The 26,962-nt window shown below is 39.7% G+C and overlaps 1 protein-coding gene across 3 annotated transcripts in view; it reads left to right on the top strand.

Moving 5' to 3' along the window:
- LOC129708898 (AMP deaminase 2-like) overlaps positions 1-26,962 on the top strand; it is a 104,412-nt gene that overhangs the window by 31,265 nt on the left and 46,185 nt on the right. The window contains exon 1 of one of the 3 annotated variants that reach the window (XM_055654949.1): positions 6,813-7,062. The exons of the other annotated variants lie outside the window; for them this stretch is intronic. The gene's annotated coding sequence lies outside the window, so the exon portion shown is untranslated. Of the gene's footprint in view, positions 1-6,812; positions 7,063-26,962 lie in introns of those variants that run through there. 3 annotated transcript variants of the gene reach the window in all.

Here is a 26,962-nt window from a genome sequence, read left to right as displayed (position 1 = left end):
TGGTTTGCGAATGCATGAAAGTGATATGTTTTCAATAATTTCTATTAGAATTACAAGAGTTCAGCGTGATTTGACTTGTAACTCAAGTTCAGAGATTCAGTATGTAACCAGGCCGTCAGCCCATCAAGTCCATGCCAACCATTGATCATCCATTCACTCTAGTTCTAGGTTATTCCACTTTCTCATCCACTCCCCACATTTTAGGAGCATTTTAGAGGTCAATTAACCTGCAAACCCCAAATGTCTTGGGATGAGAGAGGAAACTAGAGCACGCAGAGGAAACCCATGTGATCACAAGGTGAACATTTCAAACCCCTCACAGATAGCACAAGAGGTCAGGATTGAATCCAGGTCTCTGACACTGTGAGGCAGCTGCTCTACCAGCTGCACCACCATGCTGCCCTTAGTTGAATGATATTTCATGTTTAACACGCGTCATAAATGTTCAGTCGTCAGGTTGTTAATGTGAAAGAAGGAACTGCGTTGAGATGTGCGGGATGGAGGTTTCAGTGCTGACACATTGTGGACCCTTGCTGTCAGTGCAGTTTCTCCCACATTGCAAAGGTTTAGTTTAGTGAAGTTTCCCCGGCATAAATGTAATGCAGAAAGGATTGAGTGGTTTTTATTGTAACAACATGAATTTTTAAAGTCTTGACACTCGCACCAGGTTTTATTAGTTGTGTTCCATGAACTTAAATGTGTTGAGTTTAGAATCCTTATTCTTGTTTGCAGATCTTATTACTGCCACAATCTTCCTTATTTCTGTAATCCCTTCTGGGGTATCTGTGCTCTTCAAATTCTGAACTCTTGTCTAATGTTTTTAAATCAGCCCAACATCAGTGGATTTGCTTTTAGCTGTCAAAACCCCTTCGCTCCATCAAAGTCGCTTAATTGATTTATCTAACATGCTGATCAAGAGGCATATTGATGAAAGATACTTAACTAAAAGTCAAGAAAACAAGGATGTATGGAATTAGTAACATTAGTTCTGGTAGTTCTACTTTTCTCTTCACTACAGTTACGTTTAATTGTGGAGTTATCCAGCACAAATACCTTAACTCACCTTGTCTATGCTGACCAAGTATCTAATCCATAGAAATACCACCATACATGAGAATCTGATCTAAAGTCCTTTATGCCAAGACATTTCAAGCAGTCATCTACACTTTTGCAAACTTAGTTTATTATAACATTGTCCAGATCCAATATGTTCCAGAAAATGTGTTTCTTACAGAATTAGTAACAAGAGCAAACAATTTACATGATTAATCTAAACAGGCCCATTCATACTCTGGTATTCCTGATAATGTGCATAAATCTTCAATAGTCCTTGATATTACTTAGCCAGGACCATAGTTTGATACAAAGTCTGCGCAATCATTCCATTCTCAAGAGAAAACAAAAACAGTGCTCTCACATCCTTTCTGCTGTTCCACAGCCCTATATATATATATATATATATACATACACACACACACACACACACACACACACACACACACACGATTAACATATTCCTGTCACATGACTAGCAAACAATCTTTAATTAGGTACAACACATTAATTATTACCTCACCAGTGGAATATAAACAATGGTACGTGCACATATCAAAAAGTATTAATAAACTAAATAATACCACTATTCTAAACAGATTACAACGTCTTTGCTGCCTTCCACATCATACTACATAGATACTTTTTAAATGCTGTGAGAGGATGTACCTCCATCATCCATTCAAGTAATTAATTCCAGTTTGCAACCCTCCTCTGCAAAGTTCATTCACAGATCCCCTCTAAACGTCTTCATCTTTCCCTTATCCCCATGCCCCTAGTTTTAAACAACTCTGTTATAATCTACCCAAGTCTGTCCTTGTTAATTTTTTATTCCAGTCAGCCTCCACACTACAAGGTTATCCAGTCTTTCCTTATAACTTGTTCTTATCGAGTCCACATCACAAGATTAGAAATTGTTCAGCCAGAATTGAACACACTTCTCGGCATATGCATACAATGGCGTCTTGCGCTTCTTGTGTGTAGTGGTGGAAGGATTGGTGGAAACAGGTCCATGACGTGAAGGCTCTTTCCATGACCTCGCCTTATAACTGAAAGGCTCCATCCCAGCTTAACCAGTCTCTTTATAACTGGAAGGCTCCATCCCAGGCAACATCCTGTTGAGTCTCCTCTCATCCTGTTGAGTGGACTTTGAGTCCTCATAGAATGGCTACCATCTTACAGTACAGCTGTGATCTAATCAAAGTTTTACAAAATTGTACTTGCACTTACATTCCTTGCCTTGACTAATGAAGGAAGGTGTCTGATATGCCTTCTTCACCACCTTACTTACTTGTGCTGATCTTCATTAATCCTTTGTCTTGTACACCAAACTCAATTTATCTCTCAATCTCTCAAGGGACCGCCAATGTACATTGTACATCTCCCATTCTTGTAATAGTAAGGACATTATATTATACAAATATAATATTCCTATAGTTGTCACATATTATTGAACTGCATACACTGGCAATTAATAAAACCCAGACAATGCTGGATCAACTAGAATTTGCAAATAAGGGTGGAGATTTGTCCTTAGAATGAAGAAAGAGGAAACATCCTGGTACCTACATCGTAGGGGAATATCCTGATGCCTGGCTTAAATAAAGTCAATTTCAATATTACATTAATGGGGTGGAAACCTGGGAGACCTTGAGTAATACCTCAAAAATATTATTTTACCTACAGGCAAAGCATTATTTTATCAATCTTCTCTTCCCCCTGCCCCTTGCCCCCCTCCACTCACCACACACATTTTCTGTATTTTACTCATTATTATTTTGTTTATATTTCAAGTGTTATGTTTGAATAGATAACACTCATCAGGGCATGCAGATAGATGCATTTAGCATTACTATTTTACAACCTAATGCTGACATATTTAATTTACATGGAACTTCTTTTTAATAGATTTTTGTGACAAGGTTTATGATTTATGATCACTGAGCCCGACACCAGTCAAAACCATTCACCTCTATGTTAATGTTTTGCAAAGGATGGTTTTAATGAAACAGCAACATTGATAAATAAAGTCTAGTTCCCAGAGCAAGGTATATTGGGAACTTGATTTTTCTAATGTTCCCATGAAGCATTTGTAGTTATTTTTTATCAAACACCCTTATTGTTCAGAGTGTTTTTTCTCCTCCCCACAAGAACATTTGTTCCATATCAAAATGACAGTGTTGAAATTGAGCATTACCTGAGTAGCAAGAGCCATGTATCATTTCCAGTGCATTGTATGTAAACAACTAAGTTTACTACTGATTTTCCATAAGCCTATTCTTTTGTCAAATATTCTCATGTAATAATGGCAATTTAATTAAATAATTTTACACATATTTGTATATTACTTTTATATATTTTGAATACATATTTTCAAGAGTAAACATTAAACAAGGTAAGAGTATTAGTTTTATTTATGCAAAGTATTGTTGAAATATAGATATTTTGGTAGCTGAGGATGGAGATGGCAGGATTATAGATTGCACCTTGATATCAGAATACCAAGAATGTCCTTTTTTCATTACGCACCTGGGACAAGGGTTTGTAATTTGGAAGGATTGCAACTCTCCAAATATTTTGTGTGCAGTACTAACTATTCATAAATAACTATTGTCTGGAAAGTTTCCATGAGAAAATTAATTAGATGTTTATGTAGGCATGGGCAAAATAAGTAACAAATAAAACTTAAATATTTGCTTGAATGACGAAATGAAATCAAAACATGCCATTCCATGGTTTCATTATTGTTATAATTTCCTAATTATATTAGACTTGCAAGTTAAGTGGGAGTTGGAAGATATCTGCTCTTCCACGGGCTAAAGCTCCTCAAGGCTGGAAAAGGCGCCTGCTTTTTCTTGATTGGTATACCATTCAAAATGATGACTCAACTCACCCATCCCACCCCATTCTTACATCCCTCAGCAGATAACAAAAGCAGCAGAGTTCTATTTTTTTCACAACCTATCCTCAACTGAACACCTCCGTGGCCTCAATGGAACACCTCAGTTGCGCAAATTGGAGGAAGAGCACCTCGTATTTCGCTTTATTGGCTTTCACCCCAGCGGTATGAACATTGACTTCTCTAACTTTAAGTAGCCCTTGCTTTCCCTCTCCATCCCCTCCCCCTTCCCAGTTCTCCCACCAGTCTTACTGTCTCCGACTACATTATATCTGTCCCGCCCACTCTCCTTACATAAGTCTGAAGAAGGGTCTCGACCCGAAACATCACCCATTCCTTCTGATGCTGCCTGTACCGCTGAGTTACTTCAACTTTTTGTGTCTACCCTCAACTAACCATAGCCAACCTGGCTTATCAGTTCTAAATAATATTCCACACCCAAGCCACCAATTTCCATATCCAAACCTGTCGTAAATAAAACAATCTCAAAATGCTATTTTTCAGATAGAGAATGAACCATCAATTGGGGCGGCACAGCTGGTAGCGTTGCAGGTTCACAGTGCCAGAGACCCGTATTCGATCCTGACCTTGGGTGCTGGGTGTTTGTGTGATGTTTGCATGTTCTCCATAAGACCGCGTGGGTTTCCTTCATGTACTCTGGTTTCCTCCCAGATCCCAAATACCTTATAGTTTGTAGCTTAATTGGCATCTCTAACTTGTCCCCTAGTAGGCAAGGAGTGGTTGCGAAAGTGGGATAACATAGAACTAGTGTGAATGAGTGATTAATGATTGGCGTGGAATTGGTAACCCTTCGATCAATCAAACAATCAAATATTGGTGAAGAATAGCGAGCGCATGTTATGATACTCAGCAAACTATTCTGACCTGTATAAAGTTCGGAGCTGGGCCAACTCATCCTTAATTTAAAGGTTTTATCAGGATATGAACCTGACCCAATCCAAAACCATCAGAAAAACAAGGTATCTGGGCAGCTGATCTAAATCATACAGAACAAAAAGGATTTTCCTGATTTTGAATGTCTAGATCTCAATGTTGTTCCCGGTTAACCAAGCAGGTAAAATATACAAAGTTCCCAATTCTCTTTGAACATCTATTTATGGACACCATTAATTATACACCAGAATTAATGTTGAGGCTTGCACTTATTTTACCAAGTAAAAAAATTAATTTTGATATTTGTGTAATCCTCTGAGAAAGTCGTAAAATTAACTGTGGATCGCACATTACAAATGTAAGTGGATAAGAAACGGGAGCAGACGTAGGTCATGCATTCCCTTGAGCCTGCTGCATTATTTGAAATTCTTCGTCAGCTCCACTTTCTGACCAGTCTACATCTGTCTCCCTTTGCTCACATAGAGTCTTACAGGATGGAAACAGGCCCTTCGGCCCAACTTGCCCATTGAGGCCAACGTGTTCCATCTACACTAGTCCAACCTGGCTGTGGTTAGCCCATATATACCTCTAAACCTGACCTATCCATATACCTGTTTAAATGTTTCTTAAATGTTGCAATAGTACCTGTCTCAACTCCCTCCTCCATCAGATTGTTCCATACACCCACTACCCTTTGTCTGAAAATGTTCCTGTGTCAAAACTTTCTCAAAGTTTATGGATCTCTCCCTTAAATAATGTGTTCATTGACTGATGGCTAGGGCTTTGGATCTGTTCTGTCTGTGTAGTATGGAATGGATTTGCATTACTTGTCAATGGATTTTGTATGTGTGTATTGGCAGCACAGGACTGAAACTGATTCCATGTTCCCTGGGGTTTCATAACTGAGTGAAGGGATTTCTGCTCATCACTGCAGTAAATGGGCGGAGACTTAAAACTGAGATTGTGCACTACTGAAACCCTGCAGGCAAGCAGGCAGACTTCCTGGCCCTATTTGGGGAGGTAATTAAAAAGCCAATTCCTTCTGTCCCAGCCGCAGTGTTGATTAAGAATGCAAAGTACTGGAGGAACTCAGTGAGTCAGGCAATATTTGTGGAAGAAATAGACAGACGATGTTTGGGTGGGGGCCGTCTGCGAACTTTACATTTTGCTTAAGATTCCAAAATCTGCAGTTCTGTGTGTCTGTAGTATTGATTGATACCTGTTCTTGAAAACATGACAAGTTACCCTGGTCACCTAATTGTAAGTACCTGCACATGATGCACTACAAATGCCAATACTTATCTGGAAATGGACATAGAGTCTGATTTTTAACGAGGTTAATGAATGTGTACGACTAGAAGGACACGGGGTGGATGGGAAATTAATACGCTGGACATCGAGCTATTTATCAGATCGCCGTGAGCGTAGGCGTGGCTTTCTTTTGTGATCTACACTGCAGCCTTGGGGGGAAATGACAGACTACGTTGCGCCTTGAAGGTGGATCACGAACTGAATCGTCGTCTGTCCATTTCCCTCCACAGATGCTGCCTTACTTGGTACGTGTGACAATAAACTGACCTTGAAACTTTGAGTCCCTCCAGCAATTTGTTTTTGCTCAAGATTCGTGCAACTGCAGCCGATTGTGTCAGCATTATACATCAACTTCTCGGGAACTGTGCCTGCACGGTGAAGTGAAGTGGACGAAGGATCACGACCCGAAACGTCGCCTGTCCATTTCCCTCCACAGATGTTGTCTGGCCTGCTGAGTTCCTCCAGCACTTTTATTTTTGCTCGTGATTCTTGTATGAGCAGTGTCTTGTGTCTGCATTATAGATAGCCGCAACTTCTCCGGGACTGAGTGTGTGTTTGTGTGTGCGCATCGTGCGTGGCTTGAGAGGGGCGTAGATTGGGCGAGCCCCTCCTCTCTCTGTCAGCTGGAAGGTGGCAGTGATTGTTGCTATCATCGGGCTGTTTAAAAGCAGCTCGGTGCTGAAGCTGAGGACTTCCGTTGATTTGCTGACTTGTTCCCCGTGGACAAAACGGGGTCTGGCAAAGCACAAAAAAATCCAGCCGCTTCCATCAGATGACTGCAATAATCCCATCCATGTCTCGTCTGATTTCGTTATTAATTTCAACCTAGTAGAGGAAACGAGTCTAGAAAATCTAGCACAGCATCGCCTCGCAACCCCCTCCCCCATCTCTCTCCCTCCCTCTTGGTGAGTAGTACAAATACAAAAAGTTGCAGTTTTCTGTAGTGCTAAAAAATAAAATTAATAATGTATCGGTTGCAGGTATTGTATTGCAATGCTGCATTTTGGTAATTAAACCCGGAATGCTGAGAAGGCACGTTCAATATAATCGTGCAATGCTTCTCTATGAAACCAGAATAGCCTTCGTCTCTGCATTGCGTGGTCTCATTCGCTCAACCGCAGCTTTCTCTTGATGTGCACTGATTTATTAACTGCAAGAGGTAACTGATATTTGCGGTTAAATAGTGTAGCGGTTTTTTGACCAGGTTATGCAACGGTGATTGCAGCATAAAGGATTTAATATGGTGGATGCACTTGCTGTAGATGTCCACTTGCCCATCGAGTGTCTGAATGCCGAGTTTCTCTGGGCTGAATTTGTAATCCAGTTCTGAAAGCCCGTCCATTCGGCGGGGATGTACCTTTTACTCGTACGTCTGAGGCGACGGACTGCCGTTCATCCTGCGGTTAGCTGCAGCATCCTGTGTAATAGGTGTCATTAATTTCTGTTTTTATGGAATACATGGATATTAATGTAATGCTTGCCTTGTTTAAAGTTTTAGTGACTTGTGGATGAAACATGGTCATTCTATTTTGTGGGAAGATTCTTAAATGTGCGATTTGAAAATTACAGAACATTTTCAGATTTAAAATGCGAATTTTTAAGGTAGCTTTATTGATTTTATTAAAACGCATTTCACAAAGTAGTTGCATTTGATGCACAATTGCACCTACAGTGCCCTCCATAACGTTTGGGACAAAGACCCATCCTTTATTTATTTACTTCTGTACTCCACAATTTGATATTTGTAATAGAGAAAAAAATCACATGTGGTTAAAGTGCACATTATCAGATTTTATTAAAGGCCATTTTTAGCCATTTTGGTTTCACCATGTAGAAATTACAGCTGTGTTTATACATAGTTCCCCCATTTCAAGGCACCATAATGTTTGGGACACATTGCTTCCCAGGTATTTGTAATTGCTCAGGTGTGTATAAATGCCTCCTTCATGCAGGCAGGGCCGGCCTTAAGCCGATTGGGCCGATTGCTCCCAATTGGGCCCTGCGCCTAAGGGGGATAGACGGGGAGGGGGTGTGAGGGGGAATGGAGAAGGGGGAGGTGGTTCACGGTCCCGGGGCCGGGCTCCCATCCCTCCAGTCGCTGTGCATCACGCACACAGCCCCGGCTCTACCCCTCTCTCTCCCCGGGAAGATGTGTTGAACAATACAGGGAGGGCCGGGCCGGGGGTTGGAGCAATGTTTACAAACCTCGGCCTTGGCTCACACCCATTTGCCCGGACCCTGGCATCCGCTCCTGCCGCTGGCCCTCTGCCTCTCTTCTCTCCTCCCCTTCTTCCCTCCCTCCCTTCTCTCCTTCCCTCCCTCCTCCCTCTCTCTCTTTTCCCTTCTCTCCTTCCCTCCCCCCCTTCTTTCTCTCCTTCCTCTCTATCTTTTCCCTTCTCTCCCCTCCCTGCTTTCTCTCCTTCCCTCCCTTCTTTCTCTACTTCCCTTACTCCCATCTCTCCTTCCTCCCTTCCCTCCCTTCTCTCATTCACACACACACAATGCACAGACAACTCACACACACACACACACACACACACACAACACACACACACACACACACACACACACACACACACACACACACACACACACACACACACACACACACACACACACCCCTCCCCCCCACCCCTCCCTACCTACCTAAGTTAGGATGTGGTAGAAGCCCAAAAGGGTAGCAGGAGGGCTGAAGCCCAACATTTAATGCCTTTAGTGGTTTTTCACCAATAGTTATTGTTTTTCCAGGATCTAATAAATTTATTTTTTCATTTCACAGTCACTAAAACGTGGTATTGTAACTATGTACTTTTCAGAGGTGATCTACACATTTTGTTTCTTACTTGTAGGCTTACATGTATGCAATTTTATATTAAAATGTAGCTTCGATCTGTTTGGTCCATTAACTCGCAGGCACTTTTTAAGCGCACATTTTGATTACTTTCCATTCTATAATAGACTTTGTTTGTATTTCTATGATTCTGCAGACCTTGGCTGAGAACCTGGGGCTCGCCAAAATTGTTCCCAATTGGGTCCCGCACCTCCTAAGGCCGGCCCTGCATGCAGGAATAAGAGAGCTCTCAGCATCTAGTTTTTCCTCCAGTCTTTCCATCATATTTGGAAACTTTAATTGCTGTTTATAAATATGAGGACCAAAGTTGTGTCATAGAAAGTGAAATAAACCATTATGAGACTTAGAAAGAAGAATAAAACTGTACCCCAGCCAAACCTTAGGCTTACCAAAATCAACTGTTTGGAACATCATTAAGAAGAAAGAGAGCACTTGTGAGCTTACTAATCGCAAAGGGACTGGCAGGGCAAGGAAGACCTCCACAGCTGATGACAGAAGAATTCTCTCTGCAATAAAGGAAAATCCCCAAACACCTGTCCGACAGATCAGAAACACTCTTCAGGAGTCGGGTGTGGATTTGTCAATGACCACTGTCTGCAGAAGACTTCATGAACAGAAATTCAGAAGCTACACTGCAAGATGCAAACCACTGGTTAGCCGCAAAAATAGGATGGCTAGGTTATCGTTTGCCAAGAAGTAATTAAGAGCAACCACAGTTCTGGAAATGGTCTTGTAGATAGATGAGATGAAGATTAACATATCAGAGTGATGGCAAGAGCAAAGTATGGAGGAGAGAAGGAACTGCCAAAGATCCAAAGCATACCACCTCATCTGTGAAACACGGTGGTGGGGGTGTTATGCCCTGGGCATGTATGGCTGCTGAAGGTACTGGCTCACTTTATCTTCATTGATGATATAACTGCTGATGGTAGTAGCATAATGAATTCTGAAGTATATAGACACATCCTATCTGCTCAAGTTCAAACAAATGCCTCAAAATTCATTGGCCGGCGGTTCATTCTACAGCAAGACAATGAATCCAAACATACTGCTAAAGCAACAAAGCAGTTTTTCAAAGCTAAAAAATGGTCGATTCTTGAGTGGCCAAATCAATCACCCGATCTGAGCCCAATTGTGCATGCCTTTTATTTGCTGAAGAGAAAACTGAAGAGGATTAGCCTCCAAAACAAGCATAAGCTAAAGATGGCTGCAATACAGGCCTGGCAGAGCATCACCAGAGAAGACACCGAGCAACTGGTGATGTCCATGAACCGCAGACCTCAAGCAGTCATTGCATGTAAAGGATATGCAACAAAATACTAAACATGATTAATTTCATTTACATGACATTAGTGTGTCCTAATCATTATGGTGCCCTGAAATGTGGGGACTATGTATAAACACTGCTATAATTTCTACATGGTGAAACGAAAATGTGTAATAATGGCCTTTATTAAAATCTGACAATGTGCACATTAACCGCACGTGATTTTTTTTTTCCTATTACAAATCTCAAATTGTGGAGTACAGAGATAAATAAATAAATTATGGGTCTTAGTCCCAAACATTATGGAGGGCACTGTATATGTGATGTGACTGTATATGTGATTTGTTTTCCAATCGTATTAATTCATCAAATGCACTCAGCGAAGCTTTTTTTTCATTGTTCATTTGAAATAGGGGAAAGGTGGTAACATTTAAATCCATTTAAAAATTGATCAGGCATGATCTGTGCAGAGAAAGTGATTTTAATCAGAAAATAAAGTAGATAATTGTTAACCAAATATAGAGACCTGGAAAATGGCCAGGAGGGGAAATAACTAAAAATAGATGCTCTTATAAGATAGGAGACAGGAGCGTCAAACGAGAGAGGAATGATGTTGCAAGAAAAAAAAATGAATGGGCGTGTTAAGCAGCAAAAGATGGATTCAAAGACACAGTTGCAGAATTGTTACCAGCAAATGGTTATGACTCGAATAGTTGGTACAGAATATTGTATGGCAAGCATGGAAAGATGGGATGTGTTATTAGAGCTATCCATTTTTATTTCTATCATATTACTCTTGTGTTTGACTTTTGATTTGAAAATGTAACAAATGAGTGTTACTTCCATTGACTGGGCGTTCATCTCCAGCTCTGTATAATTTAATCAAGTAAACATAATTATTACATTTGTTAACTATCAAATGCTATAATATTGCCATGCTTGATGATATGTAACATCTGATTCTTCTAACCATTTTCTAGCCTCTGTTCTTTATGAAAATTATTGGAATCTTATGAATAGTAGGTGAGGAACACTGATGCTTTGTACATACTTTGTACATCTAATGCCATGACTAAACATTTCTTTGGCCATGAGATTTGCATAATCCGGCCTGCTGGATCTTTGCATCAGTATGATTTTATCTGCAAAGGGCTTCTTTACCTTTTTTTGTATGATTTTTTTGGGAACTTTTTTACAATTAAAATTATTCTTACGAATCTACATGTGTTACATGAGATAAAACATTCAAAGTAAATGTATGCAATACATGTTTACATTTTGAGACTTTTTAGTAATTTAAATATTCACTTTGGACATTAATTTTGAGCTGAAACGTAGACATTTATGGATTGAAAATTTAATATTGTAACAATAAAAATGCCTGTGAGTTCCTCCATAAGAGTAACAGATTTAAAGTATGATTTTTAAACTTACGACCACTAAATTTGATCTGGTTGCTAAAGATTTAAGTTGCACACTAATGAGCGAAGAAACACTTTAATTTCAGAATTTCCTTTGGTTGGTGAAGTGTGCACTGCATGATAAGGTTCTGATACATTTCTTCAGATTGCTTTACACTGTCTTCACTGTTGCTCTATGTAGATAATGTTTTCATGACATCAAACAAAGAAAAACTTTCTGTGGAAATGCATTGGAGAAATATTATTAATAGAATAATGCAATATTCCCCGTGGGGACACGAGAACATAAGAAATAGAAGCAGGAGTAGGTCATTTGGCCCCTTGCACTTGCTCTGCCATTTAATAATGTATGGCTAATGTTTTCCTTAGTGCCACTTTCATGTATCCATATCTCTAATTCCCTTAATATCTGAAATTCTCTTGCTCTTCATCATGAATATCTGGATTACAAAAAAAGACACCCAGTGCTGGAGTAATTCAGCAGGTCAGGCATCATCTCTGAAGAATATGGTGACATTTCGGATTGGGATCCTTCTTCAGACTTTTTGAGTAGAGGGCAGCAAACTGCTAGAGGGAAGTCTGAATGGAAAAGGCCCATTTTGTTTAATTTCTTCATGTATCAGAAACCGACCAGGAATCAATTTTGTAAATTTCATTGCACGTGCCCTATCACCTAGCTCAACTAAATCTCACTCGAGCCTCTCTGCATCCATTTTGCAACTCACTGTCACCCAGCTTTACTTGATCATTGATCTCCTCATCTAAATCACTGATTATGGATTGTTAGCAGCACATGCCCGGCACTGATCACTGCGACATCTGACAAAGTCTGCCAATCCAAAAATAGCCCAATTGTACCCTCTCTATTTCCTTTCAATTAACCAATCCTCATTCCGTAGCAATTTATGCTTCCCAGTCACATGTTTCGTTTTTAAAAAAATCCTTGTGCGGCATCTTATCAGAGGCCTTCCAGAAGTCCAGATTCATCACATTCACTAATTCTCCTTTAGCTACTTTGCTAGATACAGATTCAGCATGTAGATTTGTTCAACATGATTTTGCATTTGTAAAGCCACATTGACTTTACACAGTCTTATGACAGTTTTTAAGTTGCCACGGTTGCTGACCGGTTGCATCGTGGCTTGGTACGGCAACCTGAGCTTCCAGGAGCAGAAAAGGCTGCAAAAAGTCGTAACCACTGCCCAGTCCATCATCGGTTCTGACCTCCCTACCATCGAGGGGATCTATCGCAGTCGATGCCTCAAAAAGGCTGCCAGCATCATCAAGGACCCACACCATCAGGCCACACACTCATCTCTCCACTGCCATCGGGTAGAAGGTACAGGAGCCTGAAATCTGCAACGTCCAGATTCAGGAACAGCTTCTTCCCCACAGCCATCAGACTATTAAACACAACTTCAAACAAACTATGAACTATAACAACCTATTGCACTTTATCTGTTTACTGGTATAGATAGATATAGATAGATTCTATGGTATATGGACACACTGATCTGATCTGTATTTATGACTACAATATCCCGTTGTGCTGCAGCAATGCAAGAATTTCATAGTCCTATCTGGGACCCATGACATAAACTCTCTTGACCCCCCAGGTTATGGCCTTTTGGGTTATGGCCTAAATTGGAGATTTATTTGTTATTTATAAAACACTGAGTGTAATCAGCAGGTAAACACAATTATGAAAATATAGATGATAGACACAATGCTGGAGTAACTCAGGGGGACACGGCAGCATCTCTGGAGAGAAGGACTGGGTGACGTTTTGGGTCGGGACTCTTCTTCAGACTCAGAAATATGGAGCTCAAGTTGAAAATATGTGAACTTACATAGAGTTCCGATCTTTTTATCAGATTATTGTGAAATTTTAAAAATATGTTAACAGATGAATGATATCGTAAATATTTAAAATTAAATCCTGCATTTAGTATTCAATTTCATAATAGGTTGGAATATGTTTGAGATCAGCAGCACAGACTGATTTAAATTGGATCTGACTTTTTTTTTTGTTCTGCTTGCTTTATGTAGAGCGAAGTTCCACTGGGAATTCAATTTAGAATATTTTTGTGCATTCAAACAGTGAAAATGTATCATTTTTCTCCCTTTCTGTCAAGTAATGCTTTGGGCAACTTGTTTCATTATAAAACTCCTGTCATTCTTGATTTTCATATTCTATTCATCGAAGGTTTTTCATGGCAAGCCCTTCGCCGAACATGGTGTTATATAGCACAGGAACAGGCCCTTCTGCCCACAGTGTCACTGTTGCACATGATGCCAAATTAAACTAATCCTTTCTGCACATAACGCATGTCCCTTGATTCTCTGCATATTCATATGCCCATCTAAAAGCCTCTTAAACGCTACTCTCCCATTTACTTCACCATCACACCAACAGCGCACTCCAGCATCTATGACTCTGTGCCCCCACATCTCCTTTAAACTTTGCCCCTCTCACATTACAAGTATACCGTCATTGTTTGTTGCACAGTGCCTGGAGATATTAACATGGCAGATTTTTGCTTTAGTAAATGCATGCTACAAATTTTGATCAAATCACACTCCCTTTTATCTCTTGTATCCTAGTTAGTGTAGAAAAGGTGACCTTGGAAGGCATTAGCTTGGCATGTTTTGTGGATGTTGCAGTGTTTCTCATTTTAGAATGCATTTTGGATGTTTTGACCTGCTGCAAAATGCAAATTAAGGATACGTGGTTATAAATCTCTGTCTTCATGAAAATACATCAGAATTTGCATTATGTCAAATGAAATGTACCCTTTTGTTTGTAAGTAATGCATTACCATTAAATATTCTTTTTTTAGTCCATGATATTGAGATTATGAGACAAGATGTGGATCTGTGCTTGGCTTTATTTTCATATCCCACCGGATAATGGTTGATAATTTTAGCCTGATGGTGACATACAGTCTCCGAATGAACAGATGTGAAGAACAGCTATGGTGAAAATAAAATACTGTTATATTCTGGAAAGTACTATTAATCAAAGAGGATTAGATTAAGGCCATTAATGGGAGGGATGGAGGAGATACTAGTGCTCGACAGGCTTGCTCTATTTACAACTTCTTTCTGTTCACATTTGATCTTTCACAGATCTAAAATATTACACGGCTTTCTGCCCTTGGTGTGGCATGACCTTTTTTCAATGGTTACTAATAAACAATGTGGCCTTCAGAAGAGTCATTATGATAAAATTTGTTGATGCGCTTAATGGAATAATGAAATTTGAGGAAGTACGAGGAAAAATGTACCAAATTAGCATGGTCAAATTAGATCAATAGTAGCTATAATTTAATGTTAGGTGATAAATAGCATATGTAGGATGAATAAATGTAACACAGATGTACTGTGAATGAATGTTCAAAGTAACTTTAAATGAATCAGAAAAGACAGATTATTTTTTGTGGACTCGAATCTGGACATCAAAGGACCTTTTTGTCATCAATAAGGTGTAAGTCAGGAGCATGATAGAATACTCTTTACTTGCCTGGATTGATGCAGTAACAATATTCTCAAGAAGCTCGTGCCTCTCCAGAACAGAGCAGCCTGTTTGATTGGCACACGATCAATTGCCCTCAACAGTCATTTCATCCACCATTGGTACACTGTGGCTGCAGTGTGTATTATCTACAAACTGCAATGCAGTTACTTGCCCAGGCTGCCCCAGCACCACTTCCCAAACCCATGGCCTTTTACATCAAAAAGGCACAAGACACAGGCTAATACTGCCATATTTAGATTCCACTCCAACTCTCCTCTATCCTCAATTACGAATATTGTGCCCATCCTTTTCATTGCTAGTGCAAGCTCCTGGAACTCTGGGGATTACCATGACTACCATGAACATCAAAGACAAAATGCTAGCAATGCATAGATCCCAAAAATGAAAATTCAAAAATATGTGATATGTACCTCAATCAATTCAAATTTGACCACTGAAATCACAAAAAAGATTGAGAAGTGCTGGAGTTAAAAATTTTAAGGGGTGGAAGGCTAGATGAGGAAGATTTATGTTAAACAGGACAAGGGGTCACAGCTTAAGGATAAAGGGGAAATCCTTATAAACATAGATGAGAAGAACTTTTTTCACGCAGAGAGTGGTGAATTTCTGGGATTCGCTGCCATAGAGGGTAGGCCTCTTCATTGGCTATATTTAAGGGGAGTTAGATGTTTTGGGGATCAGGGGGTATCAAGAAAGGTACGGGATACTGAGTTGGATGATCAGCCACATATTGAATGGCGGTGCTTACTCCTGCTTTTAAAAAAAAAAATCTAAGTCTCTAAAATTAAACTTTTAAAGATGCTGTTCTGCAAAATACATATATACATAACAGAAGCAATGTGTTGTCAATTCAGCTGGCCTCTGGATTGCTGGAGTTAATGTTTCAGGTCAAGAAAATGATATTCCACACTTCCCCTTTTTTTTTTCAATTCTCTAACTTATTTTGAAGATGCTGTCTGGGCTGCCAGGTGACCATCTAGAGGCTAACAATAAGACACCCAGGTCTGATCAACCAGCGGTGGGTCTGCCTCGACTGAGGGTGTCTTGTGATAAAAGGCCGAAAACACCCAGTGACGTTGAGGTACACAACTGAAGATGTGTCTGATTGTTAGCAATTTCACCTAGTGGTCATACCCAAGAATGTCAATTGTAGTGAAATCTTAGGGATTGTAACACCCTGTCCTACTAATCAATCTGAATTATTCAATAAGATCACCTTAAAATTAAATTGCATTTGAAATATATACTGTTGTTTTTCTGCAATCACACCAACCTAGGTTTTGTATCTATTTAACTGTGTGACTAAACCTCAACTTGCCATGGTCACAAGATCCAGCACTGAAAAGCATCAAATGTGTAATGGCCAAATAAGTCATTTATTAAGCGATAGATGACCTGGGATAATTTACTATTTCCTAGGAAGATATGAAAAATAAAGTAAAACCTTGACAGTCCACTATCTGACTATTTGGAAATCCCATTGGCTCACCATTTGGCTCACCGGATGATGTTTTTGCGTTTTTAAAGATACAACACGGAAACAGGCACTTCGGCCCACCGAGCTTGCACCGATCAGCAATCTCCGCACATTAACACAAGCCTACACGCACTAGGGACAATTATTTTACGCTTATACCAAATATACAAACACAAGCCAATTAACCTACAAACCTGTACTTCTTTGGAGTGTGGGAGGAAACCGAATATCTCAGAGAAAACCCAAGCGGTCTTGGGGAGATCATACAATCTTCGTACAGACAGCACCCGTAGTCGGGATTGAACCCGGGTCTCTGGCACTGCAAGCGCTGTATTAAGGCAGCGACTCTATCGCTGCGCCACCTTTCTGCACTGCCTTCTAAATTACCAGGGCTCCAGATCCCAAGCAGTCTATAATTTTACTGAGTTAACTGGGAAATATTATAAACTGTGTAATACACAAACTTTTTTTTCTAATTTGTTTTAGGTATTTCAGTAATCCAGAAAACCTGCTGTCCGGATAAAATGCTAAATAAACATTTTTCAGTGTGAAAGTTAGATACTGCAAGCACTTTCATTTACAAACACGATGAAGTAACTGTTTTTCAGTAAAGTATTGGAAAAATCAAGACTCGCTTTATTGGAGATGTCCAAAGAAGGCGTTCTCAGTTTCTAATGAAGTATATTTAGGCATTGTTTGAACAAATAATGTATTCATGTAATTTTAATTTTATTTTGGAAAATATGGTTGCACAGTATGCCAATGAGTAGCCATGGCTGTAAGGTTCTTTTTCCCTCCAGCAGCCTAAGGTATTTTCGGAGTTGTTGATTTTAACAGGAATACAATGCTGAAAGTTTCACGTCTAGCATTTATAGCATGTAAGCATCATTGAATAGTCCAACCTTCACAATGTCCTTGAGAGGGTGGTGATGATCCACCTTCTTGAACCACAGGCTCATCCTGGTGAAAGTGTTCACAGTGCTGTTCAGTTAAGTGTTCCATGATTTTGAGCGAGCAACGAGGTTGGAACAAAACAGTTTGGTGAGATCAGAATAGTTTGTAACTTGCAGGGAAACATGTAGTACAGACAGTGGTATTTATACGCATCTGCCACCCTTGTTGTTCTAGATCAATTATGTTCAACCTGGGGCGTGCGGCATCTTTATCAGAAGTTGCCGGGGGAATAGTGGTGGTGGGGGGGGAGGGGAGATACTAATAATATAGCAAGTTAGTGAGGCTTTATTAATTTAGTTAGAAAGTTGCACAAAAAGTAAAATACATACTTCCCACATTAACTGTCACAGCCCTAGGTCTGCCAGCAAGTTTTAGGCCCATATTCCTGATCTCTTAATACATTGGCATGTATTTTGCTGGTTGCTACTAAATGGGGTTCTCATTCTAGATGGAGAAATCATGGGCTTGGGAAATATTGCTTAACAAGCTCTTATATTTTGCTGATGTGTATTGTGTTAATGATGGACGGAGTGAATATATAAAGTGGTGGATGGAGTACCAATTAACTGATTCTGGTTTACACTAAATATTGTTACAAAATGTTGGAGTAACTCAGCGGGCTAGGCACCACCCCTGGGAAAATGGATAGGAGATGTTTCGGGCCTGGACCATTCTTCAGACATCTTGGCTTAAGCCTTGCATTTGGTGAACTCTATAGAGTTTGAATGTAAAACACTTGCCTCAGAATAGCCAGCATTTTGATATGATCTTGTGTGTTTGTGGTGGATCAACTAAAATTGTATCATGTAATTTAATTATGAATAGATGCATAATCATTTGGCATTGACTGAGAAAACTTGTGAATATATAAAGGGCTAATGTTTTAGTTGATGTAGGTATTCCCAACCTTGTCGTAGTTTGTCATCCGATCCAGTAAAGCAACCTTCTCTATTTTTCTTGGAAGTGACCAGCTGTAATCTCAAATTGCTGGACTGTTTTGCTTATAATATTTGCTGCATATCTCTATACTTGTAATAGAATATGTATTGACTGACACTGTAGCTTGCCAACACAAATATGTTGGCTGGCTTGGCAGGGTATCTCCATATTTGAAAGAAACTGATCTGTTCAGCCTGGTTTGGGTTAGTTTTGTCAATTAGCCAAGAGAGTAGCACTGTTTTTGTGTAATTGAAATCAAGCAGTCAAGGCTTGTGAAAATTAACAGAGAGAAAGCCTCTGGAAAGACAGAATCACAAATTGATTATGATGCTTAATAAACTGCAGGAAGTTTTTCAGTGGTTTAAGAAATAACCGTAATTATATACGGTCAGTATAGTAGTCATTTTGAATTTAGATTGGATGCTACATCCAGTGCATTGTGATTTTGTTTAGCACTCGAGATGCATTCCAGAAGTGAGAATGCTAAAAGAATTATGTTAAAATAGTTCAATAAAACATTAGTGTACTGAGATGTGCTACAGACAGACAGCACTACTATGCTGGAATATTGACTAACACCTGCCTTCCTTGTTGCTGCAAGTTGTTGTGCGAGCCTCCTGGCACAAACATTGCCCTCTGCTGCTGTGCAGGGAACTTGGGTGTTGTGAACCCGGTGCGAATTCAGCAATTGCTCCTTGGGAAGAGCCTGGCTGGGGGCTGTCATTGGAAGTGCTGAGATGGGAGCACTGGCTTGTATATCATAATCATACTTAATTAGCCAAGTATGTTTTGCAACATACGAGGAATTTAATTTGCCATGCAGTCATACCAATAAAAAGCAACAAAACACACAAAATACATTTTAACATAAACATCCATCACAGTGACTCGTCCACATTCCTCGTTGTGATGGAAGAAGGAGAAAAAAATGTTCAAACTTTTTCCTTCTTTGTCCTCCCGCGGTCAGGGGTCTCGAGCCTTCCAATTATGGGACGATCTTGGGTCCCACAGCCGGCGATCGAGTCCTCCACATCGGGGTGATCAAGCTCCCGCATCGGGGGGATCTCAGCTCCAACGCGCTGGGTGATCGGATCCTGAGTCGGGGCTGGTTAGACCTCCTGCGACTTTGGAGCTTACCGACATCAGTCTCTACCCGAGACTGTGAGCTCCTCGATGTTGAACTCCGTAGGCCGCGGTTGGAGCATCGATCCCACGCAAGGGATCCGATGGTAAGTCCACAGCCCCACGATGGGGCTCAAAGTCATCTCAAGCAAGGCCGCCAGCTCCATGCTGTTAGACCGCAGAGCGACCGGAGATACGATCCGGAAAACAGTCGCATCTCCGGCAAGGTATGAGGTTTGAAAAAAAAGTTCCCCACCGACCCCCCCTCACCCCCCGACCCCCCCACATAAACAATCCAGAGAACATTAACACAAACTTTTTAAAACACACTAAAAATGACATAAAAGATGAACCAACAGACAGACCATTGGCGAGGCTGCCATCGCTGACGGCGCCACCTGGTGGAATATTGAGAGTGAAAAGGTTGTTCCATGTATAGACAGGCCAACAAGATTGTGTGATGTCCTTCATTATCACCTGTTTGATGTGATCAAAACTGTGTCCCCTTCCCTTTTTTGACTTAACAGTGATTAGTCAAACGAGGAAAGGAGAGACAGCAACATTCCATCTTGTTCCTTCACCTTTGACAAGCCTTCCCTTTTATTTTTTACTTCCATTTCCCCTATTTCTCAACACCCAAAAATGTATTTTATTTCCGACCTACTCCTGTGCTAATAGAACGTTAAACTGAAACATAAACCCTTTTCCTCTCCACTGATGCAGCCTAACTCAATTAAGCATCGTCCATTTTGATTTCAGATTTTTAAGTTAATGCAGTATTTAACTTTTCTGCTAATAATGATAGTTCTTAATGAAGAGCATGATAAATCCCCAAAATAATTCTAGCAGTGGTTTCATGTATAGTGCCTTTCAAAATTACAATATACTGAATTTGCTGAATCCATGATGTGAAATCTCTATCATAATGGGACAGACCTCTGCCTCAGTGGGCCAGATTCATTCAGTCAGTCCTGCCTTATTGAATGAAACTTGTGAGCACAGTTTTTCTCACACTCCCTGATTTCTTATCAGGGGTTTTTGGCCCATCTGCATTTGCAGAAAAATTCTGCAAATTGCCCCGATTAACAGTAAGTAAATACTAATTTTCAGAAATTATGTCTGTCACGGACACAGCTTAACCACAATTATTTTTATTTCTTATAATTTGTAATTTTGAATCAAATTCATAACATTTCAGTTTATTTGAATTCAGCTTCGAGAAGTCAATGTTGATGCTAATTTCAAATATATTTCAAACCAGACACAACACTAGTTCAAGTGATTATTTCCTGATCTGCATCAACTAGTTGGATCTAGAAACCAGCTGGAACTGATTAGTAAAGGAGGCATAGGGATTTTTAAATGAATAAACATTAAAGCTTTGAAATTACGCTGTTAGCAATTTGAAAGGAAAAAAGTGTTTAAAATAGTCCAGATGTTAATCAAAAATAAAAAAAACCCTAAAATGGTGGAAATCAGAAATGAAGGAAAATTATAGAATTACCCAACTGATCAGGCTGCATCTGTGAAGAAAGATTCAAGAGAGTTTATTGTCATGTGTCCCTGATAGGACAATGACATTCTTGCTTTGCTTCAGCACAACAGAACGTAGTAGGCATTGACTAGAAACTAGAACAGAAACTGAGCTAATCATTCAGATTTATGAACCTTAATTAGAACGTGTTTAAAGCAAGTCAATTGAAATAGTATTCTACAGTCTGTCAATTTAAGGAGCGAGATTAAGCCATTCATAGATCAACAATGAATGAATAGCATTACATTCTTTGGATATAAAAACTGCCATAGGCTTATGAGGTGTACCCAGATTACAATCAGTTACTTCGTGTACTGAGCAATGATCTAATGGGTGATCAGCTCATAGGTGGGAGGCACTATCATTCTGAAAAGTATTGCGGTATGTTGAATTGTAATAGAAATAGGCAATCCAGCCATTCTATCTAATCGTACAATGCCATTAGATCATGGCTGATTGGATGAATAAAGTTTTAAATATGGATGTAGTAAAGTATGGAAAGACTGAACAGACTTTGTCTCTTTGGAAGTGCAGAACAAACACACCTAACTATATGGTAGAATCACAAGGAAAGCAGATGTTGGAATCTTGAGCAAATACAAAGTGCTGGATGAACTCAAGGTATGAAGCAAAATCTGTGGAGGAAATGGACAGTAGGCATTTTGGGTCGGGACCGGGAATCTTTCTCCCTCCTTTCCTAAATGTTATTCAGATAATCAATCTAGCCTGGTCCTTCCATATGGCACAGCAATTTTTCCCATCTTATCAGACTTTTTTAAAAGTTCAGAATGCTTCCCTTTTGATCACTATTGTTTTCTCAGTTATAATAAATAACTGTCTAATCCACTAGCTTATTGAATCAAAGCTGTTGGTTTATTTTGGGATTGCAAAATGTATCTTGTCAAAGTTATCTTGGAAACGAGTTGCATTTATGACACCGTGTGATATTTGATTACAGTCTAATGGTTTCATATCATAGCTGTTAATAATTCACACATTTTTAACAAGGTTGGAAATTTTCATAGTGCCGCAGCCAGGAAGAAAACACTTTGTGTAGATCACAGGATGTAAATTGTGTTACATAAAATGAAATTGAATTACCCTTTATTCTGTTACATAGCTGAAATTAAAATACTCTTTAATTACTCCGAGTTGTATAAAGTAACTGGGGCTGCAAGAGATGCAGTTACTCTAGTTGTTGCATTGTAACTTGAGCAACTTCTGGTACTGACTATGCAGAACTTGCAGATTCCCCTGTCACTGCGTATGATACATGGTGATTAACTCTTATGTTGTAAGGCTGACAAACTGTCTTGGTCCCAATAATGGACAAGGCAGTGACATTGTGTGGATAAGCCCGCTGGAAACATTCTCAATTATTTCATTTCCCATGGAAACATTTTTGAGCTTATTACTACAAAGAACATTATTCTATTTTATTGATGCACAGTTTTTTAGTACTAGTGCTGTATAATATATAAAGCTATTTGAAATGTGTTTTTCTCTCTTCCTGCACGCCCAATTAATTGAATTATTTTCGAATAATATACTTTGAACTCTTCCGCTCTGCAGTATGATTTATTTTATTCATATACTATAATTTAGTATATATATTAAAATATTGTACAGAATGACATGCATGTGACGAGCAGATGGGGTGTGGCATGGTGTTACAAAGATAAGACTGGGACAGCAGATTTGCCATGAATGGTTTGAATTCAGCAGCTAATAACCTTGCTACAGGAAGACTGAGTTGAAACATGAGAATGATGGCTGTGAAATAATGTTTATAATTCTTTGGGTGTTGTGGGTCACATCCTAAAAAGAATAATCATTGGCTTGTGCATTTCCAGCAGTTTATGCCCTTATGTTTAAGGAACCTGAAATAAATGAAGGTAGACAAAAATGCTGGAGAAACTCAATGGGTGAGGCAGCATCTATGGAGTGAAGGCAACGTTTCGGGTGGAGACCCTTCTTCAAAAATAGTTTTGATTGACTGATTCATTTCACAGTGAAATTCTTTGTTTTGCATACCATACACAAAGTATGCAAAGAGTTGCCACGTATAGGGCACGGACAAAAGTATAGTGTGCTGACAAACATGCTATATTTGGTTATCCTGCATTTAAGTAAAAATATTTTTTAAGTGATTGCTAGCGTATTTGTCAGTAATTTATATGTGAAAACGCTTGCAACACTAACCTTGAAAGCTCTTCAATCAGTTCCTTTTCCTTTCCATCTAGTTTTGTAAATATATATATATTAAACACTTGTTATGAGGGTTATGGATTTAATGGCAAAGCCTTTTGTACATATCTACCTGTAGTTCTGAGCTCGGATATGCCAATTGGCTTCCACTTTCTTTCTCCTTTATTCCTCTAGCTCCCACTGTTTCTGTCTTTAGTCTTCCTATAAGAAGGTTATTGTCTGCTAAATGACTAAGGTTTGCAATTTCCAGGATACAAGCCTTTATCTCACAGCTATATGATTCACACATAATGTACTATGTCTTGCACGTTTCCATGCTTAAATTACAAAAAAATATGATGCATTCCTTTTCGTATTGAGGGTGGGTCTACAAAAATTGAGAGGCTAGTTGCGATGTCATTTTTCTGTGAATCCAAACCCTTGCACTTGCCCCTCCGCTCCACACAAGCTCCAGAAAGACTATATCTCATTATACAAAACAAGGATTAAAACAAAAAGAATGGATATTTTAAAGAAGTAAAATGTTACATGTCAAAACGTTTGAAAACTCTAAATAAGACGCATGCATTTTTTTTCAGGAGAAAACCAGAAATCAAAATAACGAGGTTCGAGGTTCATTAACACAATCTGTGGCATATTAACAGTTTGTGATTCAGTATTTTCCATCTCTTGCTGTGTTAAATATACATTGAGACCGCAGGAATAGGATCTGCCTTTTCAATACATTCTAAATGCACTCTTGCATTTCAATTTAGTTTGTAATTTAATTTGATGGATTCCATTTTTACCCTTTCAATGTTCTTATAATTACAGTTAACAGCAGTCTGCTGCCAAAGCCAAAACTAATTACTATAAGTCTATTTGAGATGTTGGCAATTAATTTGTTGGGTTCGGCTTTGTTTATCATGTGGAACTATATAGTGGCATTGGGAATAGTGTATCTGTCTCACAGCTCCAGTGACTTGGGTCCAGTCCTGACCTCGGGTGCTGCCTGTTGGAGTTTGAGCATTTTTCCTGTGAGTAGGTGGGCTTACCCCAGATCCGGTTTTCTCCCACATCTCTAAGATATGCTGGCCAATTTAGAAATGCCAATTGCCCCAAGTGTAGGTGGATGGTAGAATAATTAGTATGTTGGAGACTGATGAAGGTCATGAGAGAATGGATTATAATGAATTAAGTGAGAAATGGGATTTGTGGGATTGCTCCCAGTTGGTACGGCCTTAATGGACCAAATGGTCTCGCTTGCAATTAAGTATGAGACTATTAGAATCCTAAATTCATCTTGGATCTTTCATAGTACATCATTATAATTTGGTAAAGTCAACAACTTGTTTTACTCTTTCTGTTTTTTAGTAGACCAGTTTACTGAGAAGGAGACTTTGGTAAACTTGAAATTGAGTCTACTACATCACAGATGAACATCTACTTATACCTCACACAATAAAATGCATATTTGGTTGTTGTGGTAAATCATCCTGGGTTTTCCAATGTTCTATAGATTCAGGACCAGTTCTTGGGGATTGGAGGGTAGCTAATGTTATCCCACTTTTTAAGAAAGGCCATCAGAGAAAACAGAGAATTATAGACCAGTTAGCCTGACATTGGTGGTGGGGAAAATGCTGGAGTCATCATAAAAGATGAAATAGCGTCACATTTGGATAGCAGTAACAGGATCGGTCCGAGTCAGCATGGATTTTGAAGGGGAAATCGTGCTTGACTAATCCTCCGGAATATTTTGAGGATGTAACTAGGAAAATGGTCAAGGGAGAGCCAGTGGATGTAGTGTACCCGACTTTCAGAAAGCATTTGATAAGGAGATTAGTGGGCAAAATTAGGGCACATGGTATTGGGGGTAGAGTGCTGACATGGATAGAAAATTGGTTGGCAGACAGGAAACAAAGAGTAGGGATTAATGGGTCCCTTTCAGAATGGCAGGCAGGGCCTAGTGGGGAACCGCAAGGCTCGGAGCTGGGACCGCAGCTATTTACAATATATATCAATGATTTAGAATGGATTACAAGTAACTAGCAAATTTGCAGATGACACAAAGCTGGGTGGCAGTGTGAACTGTGAGGAGGATGCTATGAGAATGCAGTGTGATTTGGACAGGTTGGATGAGTGGGCAGATGCATAGCAGATGCAGTTTAATGTGGATAAATGTGAGGTTATCCACTTTGGTAGCAAAAGCAGGAAGGAAGATTATTATTTAAATGGTGTCAAGCTGGAAAAAGGGGAGGTACAACAGGATCTGGGGGTCCTTGTTCATCAGTGAATGAAAGTAAGCATGCAGGTACAGCAGGCAGTGAAGAAAGCGAATGGCATGTTGGCCGTCATAACAAGAGGAATTGAGTATTGGAGCAAAGAGGTCCTTCTGCAATTGTACAGGGCCTTAGTGAGACCATACCTGGAGTATTGTGTGCAGTTTTGGTCTCCAAATTTGAGGAAGGCCATTCTTGCTATTGAGGGAGTGCAGCGTAGGTTCACAAGGTTAATTCCCGGGATGGCGGCACTGTCATATGTTGAGAGACTGGAGCGGCTGGGCTTGTATACTCTGGGGAATTTAGTGGGATGAGAGGGGATCTTATTGAAACATATAAAATTATTAAGGGTTTGGACACGCTAGAGGCAGGAAACACGTTCCTGATGTTGGGGGAGTCCAGAACCAGGGGCCACAGTTTAAGAATAAGGGGTAAGCCATTTATGAGGAAACACTTTTTCACAGAGAGTTGTGAGTCTGTGGAATTCTATGCCTCAGAGAGCGGTCGGTGGGAGCCGTTCTCTGGATATTTTCAAGAGAGAGCTAGATAGGGCTTTTGAAGATAGTGGAGTCATGGGATATGGTGAGAAGGCAGGGACGGGGTACTGATTGCGGATGATCAGACATGAAGGGTCGAATGGCCTACTTCTACACCTTTTAGATTAGATTAGATTCGTTTATTGTCATTCAGACCTTTCGGTCTGAACGAAATTCTGTTTCCCTGCAGTCATACATATAATTAAAAAATAACAAAAACACAATCAACACAAATCTAACATCCACCACAGTGAGTTCACCAAACACCTCCTCACTGTGGTGGAAGGCAATAATAATCACCTATTATCTATTGTGGAAGTTTCTCAATGAAGAGTTATGCCAAACCATCTGAAGTTGCTTCATCAATGGCCCTTTTCATCATAAAGTCAGGGGTTGGGATGTTAGCTGATGATTGCATAGTATTCAACTCCAGCATGCAGCAGGACCTAGACGACAGAGTTTAAGGGGTGATGAGTTGCAAGTAACATTTCCCCAACAAACATGCCAGTTGATGACCAGCTCCAAGAAAATAAAACACTTACTCTTAACATTCAATGGGGTTACCATTGCCAAGTCTCTTGCCTTCAATAGCATAAGGGTGACCATCGGCTCTATCTACCTGGATGAGCGCAGCACCAACAACTCTCAATAAACTTGACATCACCTACAACAAAGCAGCTTGCTTGTGCAGGAAGGAACT

The sequence above is a fragment of the Leucoraja erinacea genome, chromosome 24 (genome assembly GCF_028641065.1).
Source record: "Leucoraja erinacea ecotype New England chromosome 24, Leri_hhj_1, whole genome shotgun sequence".
Classification (NCBI taxonomy): domain Eukaryota; kingdom Metazoa; phylum Chordata; class Chondrichthyes; order Rajiformes; family Rajidae; genus Leucoraja; species Leucoraja erinaceus.
Note: the sequence above shows the minus strand (reverse complement) of the source record. Positions and strands in the feature narration are given on the sequence as shown.